This window comes from Anser brachyrhynchus (assembly GCF_964034855.1).
Source record: "Anser brachyrhynchus genome assembly, chromosome: 3".
NCBI classification, from domain to species: Eukaryota; Metazoa; Chordata; class Aves; order Anseriformes; family Anatidae; genus Anser; species Anser brachyrhynchus.
Window position 1 is genome coordinate 37,213,641 of NC_137696.1, and position 16,140 is coordinate 37,229,780.

The window sequence follows — 16,140 nt, forward strand, 5'->3', positions numbered from 1 at the left end:
AAAAAGGGTAAAAGGGTAACCCTAGGCTCTCATGCCAAACAGAGCTCTGGAGTGCTCTGGATCATATTAAGCCATCAAAGGTTTAAGAATTACCTGAGGTTCTGGGGAAGAGGTTTCTGCATTCAAAGTCACGGGCAAACTGTGCTTTCTGCAAATTCAGTGTTTGCAAATCTGGAGACCTTCATTAGGGAGAAGAAAATCATTTGCAGTCATGGACTTGACCTCAACCCAGCGGCCTGAACAAACAACGCCTGAACCCGTCGTCTGGTCCCACTCTGATGGAAATCCTCCCTGTTTCCCACCTAATCTGTTATACAGTTTTGTGTATCTAAGCTGAGAGTATATATTATTTCTGTGTTTCTATCAACACATATAAACCCCCTTGTTAAGAGCAGAGAGTTTTGTTCCTGATTGTCAACACATTTTCCGCTAGCAGCACTGCGTCTGGGATTATGTTGCTCCGAGTTTGTGTTTGTGCATACAGCCCTGTCCTCAGCGCTACAGCATGAGGATTGCTCACTCTGCTGCCCAGTGCCTGGGCTGCTAACAAGTAATTAGGGTTGTCAGTCTAAGGATGGGCTGAAGGAGGAATCCATTTTACTCCGTCATGGCTATAAATCCAAATGGCCATGGTTCAGAGCACAGTAACAACCACAGAGGCTTAGCTGGCCTCGGATTTGTTTTAACAATTACCATCTATTGGGCCTGGGGCCTGGCAGACAGAGACTGTGACAGTGCTTACATCGGTTTCAAATTGAATCTTGAGATGGGGTTGTACCAAATGTGGCCTAAGAGGGAATGGCTCCTGCTTGTCTAGGACCTGCTGGCCCTACCCTCCTGCCAGCCTCATGGCTGTGAGGGGCAGCTAGTCTGACATGCCAAGGGATGCTCAGCCAAAACCTTCTTTGTGACTGCCTTTGCAGTCTTTATCTTCACGGATCAAAGCCCCAGGACTCCCTATGTTGCTTTTTTTGTAGCATTTGGTGTGTGAATCTTTGGAGGAAAAAAAATATTTCCCAGGGTAAAGCAGTTGTATGAATTTTGGCTTGCCTGACTTTTTTCCCTTCAGCACACAGCAGTTAGGACTTGTTCTGCAGGACCCTAGTCTCTTCGCTGGTTGCTGCCTGATGGGAAAGGTTCCCATGTGCTGCCACTAACTGAGGTTTTCTTGGGAAGTCTCCCTTGCATCCTGAGAGCTTTTCAGATTTACCTCTGCAAAGCACCATGAGGCCTCTTTACTGTGTCCTGGGAAAATGTCCATGAGGGAAGAGACGGTGACACCCAGATGTGCGCCTCAGGAAGGTGGGGAGCCCTCCTAAGAGGGGAGAGCTGGATCTGCTACCTGGATTGCAGCCTGCCTGTGCTGCCATTCAGCCTTTCTGTGGCTCATTACTCATCTCTAAACACCTCCGTGGCTGTAACGAGAGGATGAGTAAAAGCTTGTGTGAGAGCTCCTCACCTAGAGAGATGAATTCGTTTGCTTAGAAGACAACCAGTTTAAATCAGCTAATCCATTTCTCAGTCACTGCTGGGAGAAACAAATACGCTTTCCATAAGCTGCCATTATTCTGTTTTATTTTTGCCAGACTCTTTAGGGAGAGCAACTTAATTTTATCAAGTGAGAGAGATGTCCAAGCTATACCATTTTGGCAGGAAAGGAGAGACAAGAGCTGCACAGACATAGTGGGTGGCAGACAGTGTTGGTCAACTCTTTTTGGAAAATTGCTTCCCTACTGTGACCCTCTCAGGGCTGACCACCACATCTAGTGCTGCTCAAGATCAGATAGTGGTTTAAAGATTTTCCTGAAAGAGAAAAGTCTTGAGTCTGGGGACCTAGGCTAGCGATATGGGAGTTAAGAGGATGGGAAGGCTTGTGTATATGTTCTGGCAAGACAGAGAGCTGCTGCTAGCACCTGAGAAAAATAGATTTGGGGAGGCATGTGCTATACTGCAAGCTGCACAGTACCACTGGCAACAGGAGACACAGGGCAAGGAAAGTGGTAGATGAAGGGAGTCAGAAAACTGCTGTCAGATCTCATTTTAAGGCTGGGATCACAAGGGGGAAAACGAGGGAATAGCCTGTCCCTGTCAAGTCCTGCCTCTTGGTGACCAGGAAGCAAGCACGTTGAGCGCCCAGAGAGAGATGCCATGGATCCAGACTCACTAGGGGAACCAGGAAGACACTGAGCAGGCAAAAAAAACCAAGTCATTTTCTCATAATAACTCTTAGACTCTGCAGAAGAGCCTGAGGCACGGAGAGGTGAAAATAGCTGTCCACACTTGCAAGGGAACACATATGACATCAGACCTGACACAGGACCTAGGCCTGGGGAGCTGAGGCCTGCTGTCCCCAGCCTCTTTGCCAGAGAGAAACTACGTGGTGCCGTGGCATTGTGGCTTTGCTTTTTTTCCCCATGATTTTTGGGCCACAAACTCCTTCAGGCTGCACCTGTGACGGTGCAGGAATAGGTTTCCATGCTATCCCTTACCTCCTCCCTGTGTCCTGGCACTGGAGCAGAGCTAGTTCCTCCTGACCCACTGGAGGACTGCAGAGGGCATGTAGAGGTAAGGCAGAGAACAGCAAAGTCGCCTTTGAAGAGGGGTCTTGTGCAGGGAAGTCCCTCTGAAGCACTCCCGGTGTGAACAGAAAACCTAAGGGGAATCTGAGCATCCCAGGGAGGGGTCTGAATTGTAATTAGCTGTGGACATCCTTACCCCAAACTCCGAAACAGCACCAATTACAGTCACTCCTGCAGGGAAACTGTCTGCATATGAATTACATTTCAGAAGTGTTCAGGCTTCTTTGTAGCTTAAGAAGTCTTCCTGCCACCAGTTCTGTCTGGGACACGGTACTGGGGGACTGAGGGTTCAGTTTTTAGGAAAGGTGTAAGTCTTTTTGGAGCTTTCTGTGGGGAAGAAAATGCTCAGTTACAAGCTTGTGCTTTTCCACTTGGGGCTGTCTCTGAGAAATAGACTATTTTTTCTTTGAAGCCAGGAAACTGTTTTCTCGATGCACAGAGATCACATTTCCAACATGCACCTCTCACCCTATTTCACTTCATATAGTTTCTGATTTCTCTCTCTGTGTGTCTCTATTGCAAACACAAATAAGCATGTGTGCGCACACGCTCGTACCCTACCTCAGTTTTTGCTTCTGATTTGGATTTAATTGGTCTCCAGGACTCAGATAAAACAGTCAGTTTTCTTTCATGAACCCAGTGATAAACCTTGCAAAGCCCTCATTGGTCCCTGGGATTGACAGATATGCTTAAATTTCCTAGTTGCATGCACACCTGTTGCATTTTGCATGATTTTGGAGTCCTTGTTTCTGGGGTTATGTGCGATCGCGGGAAATCATGGAAATTTTTCATTACTGTTGACTGGGAGGAAGCTGACTTCTGAGTGTTTGCTGCTTGCCAAAGCTGCAGGGGGATGAATGGGAAGTAGAAGAGACTGAAAATTGCTCCATTTCTGTGGGGAAGAGGCACCCGGGGTAGATCCCTGCTGGTGAGGAAAGAAAGGCAATTTAAGGCCATTCCAGCTGACCCTTTGTAGGCTCTTGATCTGTTGTGACCTGTGCTTATGTCTGATGAAATGAGGGCTGTAAATCTCATCCATTCCAAATATGCTGCAACTCTGGGTCCAAGTCAGCCACATGTTTGATGGGAGGGATTGGTTGGAGTGCCAAAACTAATGGGTTCCTGACAGTGGCTGAGACTGAGGTCAAGAGAACAATAAATAAGAGTGGCATTTGCACAGAACAGGAGTTTTCCCTACCAAGTGCTGATTGCAAAGAGATATTTCACTGTCGTAATCATAAGCTAGAATGCAGTAGCTAATAAGAGCTTAATGTGATATAGATTGGTTTAATAGTGCTAGCTTTGCTGGCATTTTCTTAGCAATTCACAGCATGTGCGTAACTCAGGCCCTTCAGCCAATATGTTGGTATGCTGTAAAACAGGGAGCTGGGGCTTGAAGAAAAGGGAGCAGTGCTCTGTGTAAGGTGGTTTGCTGGAAAGAGCATAATGGGTCCGAAGGGATGGGATGATGGTGGCAGTTAGCGGGTGAGAGAAAAACAGGGCAGCATTCAGAACAGATCTTTGTGGTTTGGGTTTTTTATTCCTGCCCTTGAACTGCTTGTAATGAGGCCTTGCAGAAGTCCAGATTTATGCATGGGAATGGACAAGTTTTCATTCTGATTGACTTTCTAGGGACTAGTTTATATGTATAAATGAAAAGATGGAAATGAGCTCATCTACTGGTTTTAAAGGGAGGAGGAAAGGTGGTGTTTGGGGGGATTTTTTTCTTTCCCTTTTTTTTTTTTTTAAATTGCTAATGTGCTCCAATCTGCCTATCCAAAATGCTGGAACTCCAGCTTCCTGATGTCGCTGAGAAAGCAAAAGCTCTCTGATCTCTTTATAACCTTTTTGTGCTGTTTGTCTATGTAGGAGAGTTATTGAAATGCCAAGTGTCGTCACTCTTAGTAGTGGAGCTGAGCAACATGGTTAATTTACCTTTGTGGATCTAAACTTGCACTATTTGTACATTTTTTGTGCAGCAGCTACTCATAGACTGAAGTGACAGAGAATTCACTGCGTCCCTCAGTAAGTTGTTTCCCTCAGTAAATTGTTCCAATGGATTTATACTCCCATGCTTCAGTGGTCATTACTTAATCTAAGCCCGTCTTATTTCAGTTTCCAAATACAAGCTCTGTTTATGCTTTTGTCTTCTCACATAAAGAACTATTTGTTATTAGCAGTCTCTTTCTTGTGTAGTCTGAGATACCAGAACAAGTAATCTCTTAATCTCTTAGCCTTTTTTCTGTACACAGTCAGAAAGGGTCTCCTAGCCATTCACTGCAAGGCGTGTTTTTCATATCCCCCTTTTTTTTCAGCATCATGCTGGCAGCATGGTGGTCACCCCTGTTCAACAGATTTTCACAAATGATCTCAACAATGCAGATACAGCAGTGATGTCCACCTCACAATTTGTTTTGTTTTGTTTTGTTTTTTAATCTTTGGTTTAATCATCCAAAGCTTTGGACATCCTTGGACTACAGAATTAAGCTGGCTATATTGACTCAGGATCCTCCTGGAGTCATTGTCCTGACAGAGTGACACATTCTCTGCTCAACAGTTTTCCTTCCAGATCTTCACACTTTCTGAGGCAAATTGAGTGCTGTTACCGTAAACCCATTCTATCAAGCAAACCAAGTTGTCCTGCATGAGACACCTCCCAAGTACGTTATTTACTGCTGTGTATTTTGTGTTCTCCACAGACGTTACTATCTTATCCTGATATAAGCGCTTAATGATGGTGATTCTCATGTACCACACATTAAAACACTGCCTTTGTGTGGGATGGAAGGAAGCAAAGCCCAAGCCGCATTCTAGAGCTGTGTCAAAGTCTGCACCCCATCATCCCAACTGCAAATGGATGCCAGGTCATTTAGACACCAACAGTGGTTGGTTATGTGTGATGCTGGCTACACAGATGGATCTGGGGACTTTGTGATTGATATGCTTTAGCTATGCCAACAGGCTGGCTGTCTCTCTGACCTTGGTGGTGATATGAAATAGAACCAGCTTAAGAGTTTCATATGGGATCCCACCAGGGAAGTCTTCCTAGAGGAGGTCTGCCCTATCACTAGAGAGATAGCAGTGGTGTGTGCGCCAATTTAAAATTCCTTTTTGAACTCTTTCAGCTAATGTGTTTTTAAGCTGCTTAATGTGGGCTACATTTGAATAGTATTACATCTTCAATTAGTCTGTCGTGTGGAAGCAAGCCAGGATCCTTCCAACGCCTGAGGATGTTATGACAAGATAGTTACTTTTCTTGTTGCCTTCTCAAACACTACCCAGTTTGTCTGCCAAGGACCCATAAAACTATATTAATCACCATTCATTTTTTAATTTATACAGTTGCATCCCACATTCATCTTCCATGAGTTCTTTTTCTGAAATCAATGAGGAAAAAAAAAAAAAAAGGTTTATTGCTGTTCTAAGTTCTCCTCTGCTTACATTGACCCAATTGGTTCATATCTTTACTCTTATAAGCTACACAAGCATGGAGGTTACAGAATAATTTTATCTCCTCTGGTATTCACAGAATGCCATCACACACTTCCCCTCCATGTCCTGGCTAAATAATTTTTTCCTCCATGTTTTCCTACTTTGTAAGGCATTTTTGAGGTTTTATGATCTGTTGTTACTCTGTAATTCTGACATCTATGCATAGATGAGTTCAGACCAAGATTTGAAGATTGAGCAAACAGGACATAGAGAAGCCTGTCTTCCCTTAATTTCTGGCTTTACTCATAGAATTAGCCACAGATATTCCCAGATTTCAGTCCATGCAGGTTCTTTCCAGAGCTGTACACAGAATTATGTCCTCTCTCTGCTCACCACAGTGGGATGGCTCAGCAAACATTGTTGAAATGTTTTTAAAATGTCCTTTTCACCTGGGGTATCTGATTCTGGGAGCTGTTGCTATCGATCACAGAGAAGGTGGAAGGAGCAGGGTGCCATGTTACAGTGAGTACTGCCGCAACTCCTCAGGCTGAAAACTGCTGACGGACTGACTCAAGCCAGGATCCAGTTTCAACTCTTGATGCAATGGGTGAGGATGAAGAAGGTAATGGGCTGACTTTTTGTGCCCCCAAAAAGTTGGGATTGTGAACAAAGGAAGCATTATGGAACAGATTACAGGCATTTATCTGTTGGACCAAAATCCGCTCTGACCTGAGGCCATCAGGAGAAGAAAGGAAGTGTGTATCACTCCTGGTTGATCTGCAGAACATCTTCGCTGCTACCTAAGTTCTCTTCAGTCAATGTGAAAAAGTAGCTGTGGCAGGGATGCTGCTCCTCCAAGTGGTTTCTCCAGTGCTGTCCCAGTTTAGGGTCAGACACAGAAGCAGCCTGGAAAATCGAATGTCAGAGCAGATTTATCCGGTGAGTGGGCTTGCTAATAAATTTCCTTCTCCTGGTCCAAGTCCAAAGGAGATGGGACAGAGCTGACAGCCAGATGGGGAGGTCGAGAGAGCAGGCTGCTGTCCTTGAATGATTGCCAGCTTTGTCACTGGCCTCCGTCCTGTGCCCTCGGCTGCAGAGGAGACCCTGAGACCCAGAGAGTGATTTCTGGGAGGCCACCACACCTAGAGCTGTCAGAAGTGACAGTGCTCTTCCTAACGCAGAGAAAGGTGAGAGCTGTGGGGTTGCACGCGTGCTTCAGCAGTGAGGTTGGTGTGCTGCTTGTCTGGAAACAAGGTGGCGATGCAGACAGAAGACATGAGGTTTCCAGCAGGCAAGCGAGTCCTCTGTAGCTCGAGTCCATGTCCTCTGATACAGCTGGTATCGTTCAGGCCTGAAGAAACAAGCTGCCAAAGCCTCCACTCACCTGTGACACAGACTCCTGATGATGGCTGGGGAGACTGGAGGCTGCTGGCCTGGCTGGGAGCTGGTGGTCACCTCCCCCGGCTTCTGGTCCAGCTCCTGCCACTGCTTTCTGCCCACTGTTAGAGCAGGAGGCTGATATACATGGGAAGCTTGCGTTCTTCCTGTTGTGTGGATCAGTAAGCAACGTTTTGTAATAACTCCTCATACTTAGTTTTGTGTCCTCTGTGCAATAGATACTTGGTTAACAGTGCGAGCAGATCTCTCTGTAGCTCAATACGTCTTGCTGTTAATGACATGAGGTTGTTAAGTATGCGTACACCAGGCTCAGCATGGGAAGCTATGAGGCTAAATTATTGAAACAGCAGAGAAATAATTCTAAAATGTGAGACTAAATGGCTTAACAACCCATTTTTCTTAATCAGTTTATGACAGGGGCCTGGTTGATGCCCAGAATCTTTCACTGTCGTGTCATTGCTATTATCCAACCTAGACACAAAACGCAGCCTCCACAGGGACCATAGGTGGCCACCAGTTTTGGGAACAAGGTGTAGAGAGGTGATTTTCTGTGACCAGCAACCTGCTGAAGGTGCATTTTTCCATTAGAATTAGTTAATAGAGGAGGAGTTGGACACAGGGACGTGGGACACTCACACATTCAAAAGTCATGCAGGCAACAGTGTGAAGGACGGAGAGGCAATACAGGACTTTTAGATGGCAGAGATGGTGGCTACTTGGCAGCTGGCTTTTTGGAGCCAGTCACTGCTCTGGAAGACCCCAGCCATTTCATCTGGTGGAGCGCCTGAATCTATATCCATTTTTCCATCCTTCATCCTTGATTGATTTGATCTATCTTGATTCATCTGAAGATGATGATGACAGTGATGAAGAGAGAACCATCCACAGAGAGACAGCAAAAATGCCTATAGTAAAAAAATGTTCTTGCCTCTCCTTTCTCTATGCTACATCTGCTGATCCTGTGTTTTTAAATTGTGTGCATTTCTTAAGTTCCTGTACGCACCACCCCCCTTGTTACATTAATTCTTATGGGAAAAATTGCTTTGATATCTGTTGACCTCAGCTGCTTCATCTACGAGACTGAATATCTGACATAAATCTTTTAGTTTGAGCGTCCTTTCAGCCTCCTTCTGAATGGTTACGTTTTCATTGTCGTCATTTTCCTCAGATGTATCAAGATCAATCAAGGGTGAAGGATGGAAAAACGGCGTAATGATGACAGTTAGCAGAGCAGGGTATTAAACGGTCGGCGGCAGAACTCAGAGGCAGCAGATAGAGAAGCGATGGAGAACTGGGTGTTGTTCTTTGATAAGTTCTTCTTCCCCGATCCAAATTCCTTACTAGGCCTGAAGGAGAGTCTGAGGAAGAGCCAAGTTTTCATGGGAAGCTTGACCTCTTTTCACCGTGTAGATAAATGAAGAACCACTGCATTAACTCCTCCTAGTCTAGTTTTGCCCCATGCATCCTTTTTGCTTAATAGTACAGGCAGAGAATTCAAAGCAAGCATATTAAGGAGTGCTGGTTAATATTTGATTATCTTAATTGCCTTGGACTGCCCTTTTTCCTCTACCAGGCTCTTTCTGGCTTGGATCTCCCCCCTTTCCAGCTCTGACACCACCTTTACATTAAAGGAGCTCTGATTTTTTAATCAACATTTTTTCTTTTGGCTATGCTGCCTCTTGTTTTGCTTGCCTGTTTTGAAAGCAGCTGTGGAGGGATCATCTAGTGCTCCCAATTTAGCTATCAGAAAACAGAAGGTGAGGTAACACTGTAGCCCAGCTGTGAGCAGAAGGTTCTGACCACCTGTGGCTCTGAAAATCATTGCATTTCTAAAGCAGAAGCTCTCCTCCCTTTTGACAGGATTGTGGTTCTCAGAGGCATTTTATCCTGCAACCTCCCTGCCCCCTAACTTTCAGTTATTTTATTTAAAAGGGTCCAAACATATGGAGGCGATTGAATTGCTCAGGCGGCTGGTGATGGAACAGGAGCCTGTTGTTACCGGATTGCTACTTGCAGTCAGCAGTCACCTCTACCTGGTAGCTCTTCTGGGAGAGCTACCTGTGAGATCCTCCAGAGGAGACAAGGGGAAACTCAGTCAATTCCTTGCAGGCAGCTGCACACTCTGGGCATGAGCCCTAGCAGTGGCACTAATTGAATGCTGTCTGGAGTCCAAAGATTTTTCGCTAGATTTGCTATAGGGAACGTGCTGGCTGGTATTTGTTTTCCTTCCCAGGGTAACTCCATTGTGGCACAAAGTGGCTCAAACACAGGAGGTGGCTCCTGCCCAGCAGCAGGACGTGCTGCCCAAGCTTCAAATGCGTATTACGACTCAGATGTGTGCGATGAACTCTTTCAGCAAGTCACTGGGAGTTCATGGAGAGGTTCATATAGAGGACATTAGGATAAATTAGGACTTCAAAGTCCTGTTTCAGCTAGCTCCAAGTTTGTTGTCAAACTTGGGAAGAGGATCGGTCTTTTCTCAGTTGTTCCAATCCTTCACAGGAATATGGAGGGCCTGTCCTAGGACTATGAACACCACAGATTGGTTGTTTTCCCTCTGTTTTAATCTTTACACTGTGGATGGAAGCATAGGGAAGCCCGTTCTGCTGTAATGGGCCAAGCAGCTCTGTTTCTGCTCACAAGGTTTTAAACAGTACCTGTTGCTCTCTGCCCCTTTGTAGGCCCTTGTGCCCTGCTTGTTTCTGCCAGGCATGTGAGGAGAGTCAGAGCTCTACTTTCAGATTTGTCTTTTACTTTTCTCCTTCCTCAAACTAGATGTGATTCCTCTAGCATTTAATACTCTAAGGCAGTGTTTCTGCCCAGAGAAAACAAAAACCTAAATAGGAACTAAAGCTGCGACCCTGCCACTTGAAGAGCAGAGGGAGGAGAGAAAGGGGAAATGTGTAGGTATGTATGTGTATGAAATGCCAACATCATTTGTCAAGGATTTCAGAAGAGGGACAAAATTTCTCTCCTTTTGTTATTTGTTCAGGTTGAGAGCTACGAGGATAGGTCAGAGTTAATTACTAGGATGAAAACACCAGCTATGGGGATGATGTGCAATAGGTTTAAACTACAGCAAGGAAATGAAGTTAGATGGTAACAAAAAAACTACTGATTAAACCCTGAAGTAGGAAGAAAGATGTGGATTCTCCATTCTGGAAGAAGAATCCCATTTCGTTCTTTGTTGGCATTTTTGTTTGTTTGTTTTTGTTTTTTTTTTTAATTGATTTTTGTTTGTTTTGTTTTGTTTCTCCTTAGTTTGCACTGGCAGTGGGTTTCTTTATTCCCAGAACTACCCAGCTGAGTAGCTCACCTATGAATTATTGAGTAGTAAGATAACTGGTTCTCTGCCAAAAGTTAATGCATGTGGGATGCTTTTGGGGAAAGAGTATCATTGGCTGACTGTTAGTGAATGTTTGCATCTAAACTATTTATATGCTATTGGGAGCAGGATGTCACTGCCAGCCCAATTTGTTAAACAGAAGCATGTAATAATGGATGCATGGGTATGAGCTGGCATCTCGTTATCTTTTAGGAGACAGAAGCAAAACCTGAGTGGAGAGCTGGTGGTCTGACGCTGTTTCAAATGGGAGGACTTCCCCTTGTGGGTGTGTGGGTGGGCAAGAGAATCCCAGATCTGGGGTAGCTGTCATCCTGCTTCACTATGCCATAACCAGCAAAATTGCCTGTGAGTTAGAGACAACATTTTCCTGCAAGGTCTAGATTTGGGTTATGTCATTGGTCAGGCAGTAATTGTAGGTATTAGTCCTGAAATAGGCATGCCCACTCTCTTGCCCTCTTTATTTCTTTTGTGAATAACTTTTTTAATTGGGTTTTGTGGGGGTGGGGGGAGGATTAACAGCATGCATTTCACATACAAATGTGTATGTCTTCTGCACATACATCATCCTTTCCCACTCATCTGTTTCAATTAGGGGAGCGCACTGTTTTGAAAGCAGGCACTTGAAGGTAAGTGAGGCATGGGAATGAGGTGGCTTTACACTGCAAGGGAACGCTCGTCTTTGTAGTGTCTTGTTAGCATGAATTAATTGGGCAGTGAGTCTGAGTGGAGTTCCAGCATGTCTGGGACAGATCTTTTTTGAGGAGACATAAATATGAGGCAGAAGGTCGGGAAATTCCCACCCAGGATGGACTTTCTTGAAAGCACTTTGCAAAGTGAGCTAGGGGATCTCATGTATTAATCACCACAGCTCATCATGCAGAAGAGGAAATCCTTTAGCAAATCCCTCTTTATTAAAACAAGGTGAAGACAGGTTGAGCTAATTGGCTTGGAAAGTTCAGAGAAGAGGAAAGCAGAACAGCTGGTAGTGAATTTATTTCATTTGTTCTTCTTTTAAAAGCAGTCAACTAGCACAGAGCTAACCCTGCTCTGCTCTGCGCCCTGCTCCTCTTCTTCCTCCACCCACTTGTCTGGCAGAAAATGTACTCAAACAAATTTGTTTTGTTTGAAATAACAATACTTGCAACTTGGCTTTCAAGCATTTTGCAGAAATACACATTTTATCTCCTTATACGTGGGGAAACTGGAGTGCAAAGGCAAAAGGCATAGAAGATGAAAGAAAGATATTCTGGCTTTTAGCTCAGATTGGTTGAGCTAGCCTTCCTCCATCTCCCCCCTCCTAACTACTCAATTATATCTCAGAAACAAGCAGAGGAGACTGAGCTTGCACATATTAGTTGGATATTTGTCTCCAAATGGAAAACCGCTTTGGCTGGTGCCCAGTGTGCGTTATTGGTGTGTGGATTATGGGTGCTACTGGAGGGAATAGAATTACTCAGCTGTGACTTCTCAGCCTTGTGGCAACAAAAGAGCTTCCCTCTGGTTTGGGTGGAGAGCTGTGGTCTCTCCTGGAACTCAAACCATGGCGTTTTCTACCGGCTGTGAAGGCAAGAGTGCAGCATCATGATGCCTGTGACATATCTAGCACCCTGGATTATGGGACCAGGAACCAGATAAAAAGGGTACCCTCTGCTGGCATTGCTTTTGTTATCTAGATAAATCCAGTACGACTGCAGGAGGGTACCTACCAGAATGTAAATGGATGTTGGATAGAGTCATACATGTTCCGTAAGGCCTTGATAGCAGCCCATGCTGATTTCTTTTCCAGAGAAAAATTATGGTCGGATATATTTAGCCACTTTGGGTAACAAAACACAGCTAATAATCGAAACTAAGCAGAAAGTGCAGTCTTTCATACCAGATTTTCTGTGTGTCCTTTGCAGTTTTAATTCCATAAATGAGTGGTCAATTATCAGCTCACACACACAGGGTGAGGTGGAGCCTGCAAGCAGGAGTCCCACTGGCGCTGTAATTGCATGGCTAAGCTTGGAGGGACTCATTCAGCAGATTAGGCTGAGAGCTGCTGAAAATCAAGCTGCTTTCTAACCTAGCAAGGCTTGCTATTTTCATAGCTTATGTTAAGTGCTGTACTTTCCAGATTTAAATAGAAATGTAAATGATGACTGGACTCTGGAGGGCAGAGTAGAAGGTGTTTGTTCATGGTTCATTGCTGCCATCCTGGGGTGCTCTGACTTAATCCTTGGTGGGTGAAGCATCCTTGACACAAGTAGATGCCTTCTGGAGGCATCTGAGCTTGGTGGAAACCTGCAGCAAGCAGATGGCATCACAGGGATCACGGAGTAGCCCTCCCTGAGCCGTGCCCGAGTAGAACCACAAGGTAATACTGCACAAAGACTGTGGTCTCTCCAGTAAATGCTCTGAGTCTTGTGAAGAAGAACAGTCCTCCTTTCCACAAGGCTAAAATAAGAATGGACTCTTAAAACAAGTATTTGCAGACTTGGCCACAGCCCAGCGGCCAATGCTTTCCTCACTCATCTGGCAGGACAGTGCATTTCAGTGCTGCATTTCCAATGGAACCAAGAAAATGAGAGCTTATTGGGGTACAAAGCAACACCCCCTGGCACTTGACACTTCTTTGTTGTGCTTCCCTCGCTCTTGCCCTTCATCATTGTGAACACCATGCCAGTTTAGCAACCCCTTCAGAGCAGAGCATCTGCTCGGGCTCACAGCAAGGGAGCTGCCTGCAGCCCGGCTTTGCGTCCCGGTGCCTGGCACACTGGAGTAGGCCGCCTGTGTTGGGCTGATTTGATTTGCTCCTAACGAGCAGGTGAGTGATTATGTTTTCTTCTGTTGCACAATAATTCTACTGTGAAGGCAGGCTGCCCTGCCTTGTTTCTCACAGCAGCCGCATCTTAACAAGGTTGCCAGAGGAGCCTTGCTCCTCCATCGTTGCCTACAACAGCAATGCGCTGCCCTCTTCACCCCCTGCATCGCTCCTCCTGCTGGCTAGCTCTTTCGGAGCTAAGCTGTGCTGAGAGAAAGCAGTAATCACCTGTATTTTTTTGCTGTGATGCCTACCAGGGAATCCTGGTGCCCTGTGTATGCAAAGGGTTGGTTGTTTTTGTTTTTTTTTCACCTCCCTCTTGAAGTGTAGCAAGCTGCCGCCTGGGATGTGGCTGCTGCTTAACAGAGCACCTCAGCTGCCTGCGCTGGAGATCAGGGAGACACGGGAAGGCATTTCAGGAGCCTCTGGACAAGGACCCTCCTTTGGAAGCAGACTAAAAACTGGGTCTGATTCCCAGGCTCCCCAAAGAGCGCCAGAACAGCCCGATATTGCTGTGCGCAGCAGATCAGTTCCCTTACAGCCAGCAGGGATGCTGCTTCCCTGTGGGTGTCAGAGGCACCTGGAAAATCATTATCATTTCCTGCAGCTCCCCCAAGGTGTCTGTGCAGGAGTCGTGTTGGAGGGCTCTGCTCTGAGGCAGTCAGAGTACCAGCTCATTTAAACAAGCTTTCTTTTGTGTTAAGCTGAGAATGAGAACAGGCCATGTGGTTATCCGATGAGGTTTGCAATCTGAATCCCCGCCTTGGTCACGGGTCTCCCTTTTATGTGTAGCCTACCTGCAGAAGTGTGGGCTCCCCAGCAGTTGTCGGGGCCAGAGCTGATGTCTGGCTCTGTAATTGCTGTTGACCATTCATTTTTTTCATAACTGCTGGCATCCTTCAGCACCAGCTGCCCCTTGCCATGGTGCTGCATCCTTTGTGCTCATGGGATGACCTCCTTCTGCTCTCTCTCCAAAAAACTCGGGGGCTTCAGGACCATCTGCACGGTCAGTGCTTGTTGGGTGTTTCCTAGTGCCAGAGGCAAGAGGAGAAAATAGAATCAGTTTTTACTGTGTAGGTACTTTAAGACATTCCCTTCATAAGGTGATAATATAGGTCCTGAGCCTGGCCCAGTGCAAACCAAGTAAATCCCATTTCCCAGATGAAGAAGATTAAATATATTCCGCATCCATGGCTGCCCTGCTGTTCCTGGGACCTAAGGAAACATCTGGACGGTCCCAGCCCCACTCCTCTGTGTCCCTTTCCCAGCCCCAGGCCCTCCCTAACAGAGGGGCACAGGCTATGGCCTTGTGGGGGGCTCTTTGTCCTCTTTCAGACCTTTTCTCTTCCTTTATCTCAGCTCCACACGTGGTGCTCGTCTCTCATTCCTCTCTCTCCTTTTTGTGATGTGGATTGTTTTGAGCACACCTGGAGCTGCTGTGACATGTTATTTTTAAACCTTCCTTTCTCTTCTGTCTCCCATTTTTCTTTTTCTTTTTCTTTCTTTTTTTTTTTTCTTTTCCCTGTGTCACCAGCCGGCCTTGATTATAATGTGAGACCCCACCATCTTCAATTAAGGAGCAGATGTGACCCAAGAAATGGGATAGCAGCTAGGGATGGAGATGACACATTCATGGCACTAGGTCTAATCAAACAACTTCTCACATAATTCTCACCGTGAGGTGGGAGACATGCGAGCCAAAGGCAAGTCAGTGCTTGGAGCACCCGCTGAGACACATTGCTAGCAAAGCCATCTGTAATGAGCTGACCATGCCACTCAGCACGGCAACGTGAGCTCAGTCAAGGGTTGCTTTTAATCCACTTAAGTGCAGTAAAGGGCCCAGAGCCTGAGAGCTGAGAACAGATACCTAGAAAACAATCAGTCACAGCTGAGCGGGGCTGCCGGGTGGAGGGAGTGCTCGTATGACGCATACCCACAGATCCAGCAGTGTCCATAGGGAGAGGACACTGCATGGCAGACCTACACGGAGGCTGATGGAGAAGTCACCAGTGTTACAGAGCTGCAGGGGGGCCTTGCTGGGATCAGGCTGTGGGAGGGGACGGCTGCATGTTGCAGGTTTGGGGACCCATGCTTGGAAGCTCTGCAAACATTCAGAGGGGACAGGTGCTTTGTAGGAAGTTGTCAGTGGAAGAGCAGGTGCTCTGAGCCCAGAGAAGGTGAGTTGTGATTGTGCCGGAGCTGCTATAAATCTGTTCTCCCTCTTGTCCGTTTGGGCTAACAGCTGCTTTGTGTTCAGGAAGACTTTTCTTATTTTAGAGGGAGAGTTGCTGGTTATTCCCATGCTCCAGTGTTTTAATTAACATCTTATTGCATATGAAACATGTCCACCAGATGGCTGTGGAGACTGAGGTCCTCTGCCACTGTGTTAAATAAGGTTGTTGACCCAAGCAATACCAACACAGACCTGCCTCAGCCATGCCCAAATCATGAGGTTCCTGTAATTTTTTGCAAGTGCTAAAGAATGAGAGTTAACCTCCTTTGCTAGGAAGACATCCACATATCATCACTCTCATGTAACTGGCAAAGAAACTGGCACGGAGAGAAGTGATTCACCTCATGAC

The 16,140-nt window shown here is 45.9% G+C and overlaps 1 protein-coding gene and 1 long non-coding RNA gene across 5 annotated transcripts in view; one reads left to right on the forward strand and one right to left on the reverse strand.

Moving 5' to 3' along the window:
- The window catches only part of MDGA1 (MAM domain containing glycosylphosphatidylinositol anchor 1), a 134,441-nt gene that overhangs the window by 69,719 nt on the left and 48,582 nt on the right, over window positions 1–16,140 (forward strand). The gene's annotated exons all lie outside the window — the stretch shown is intronic.
- Window positions 10,954–15,410, reverse strand: LOC308193059. Its single transcript, XR_013949337.1, has 3 exons — window positions 14,699–15,410; window positions 14,356–14,586; window positions 10,954–14,262 (listed from the first exon to the last, which is right to left on the reverse strand). It is a non-coding gene; the product is annotated as an uncharacterized lncRNA (long non-coding RNA).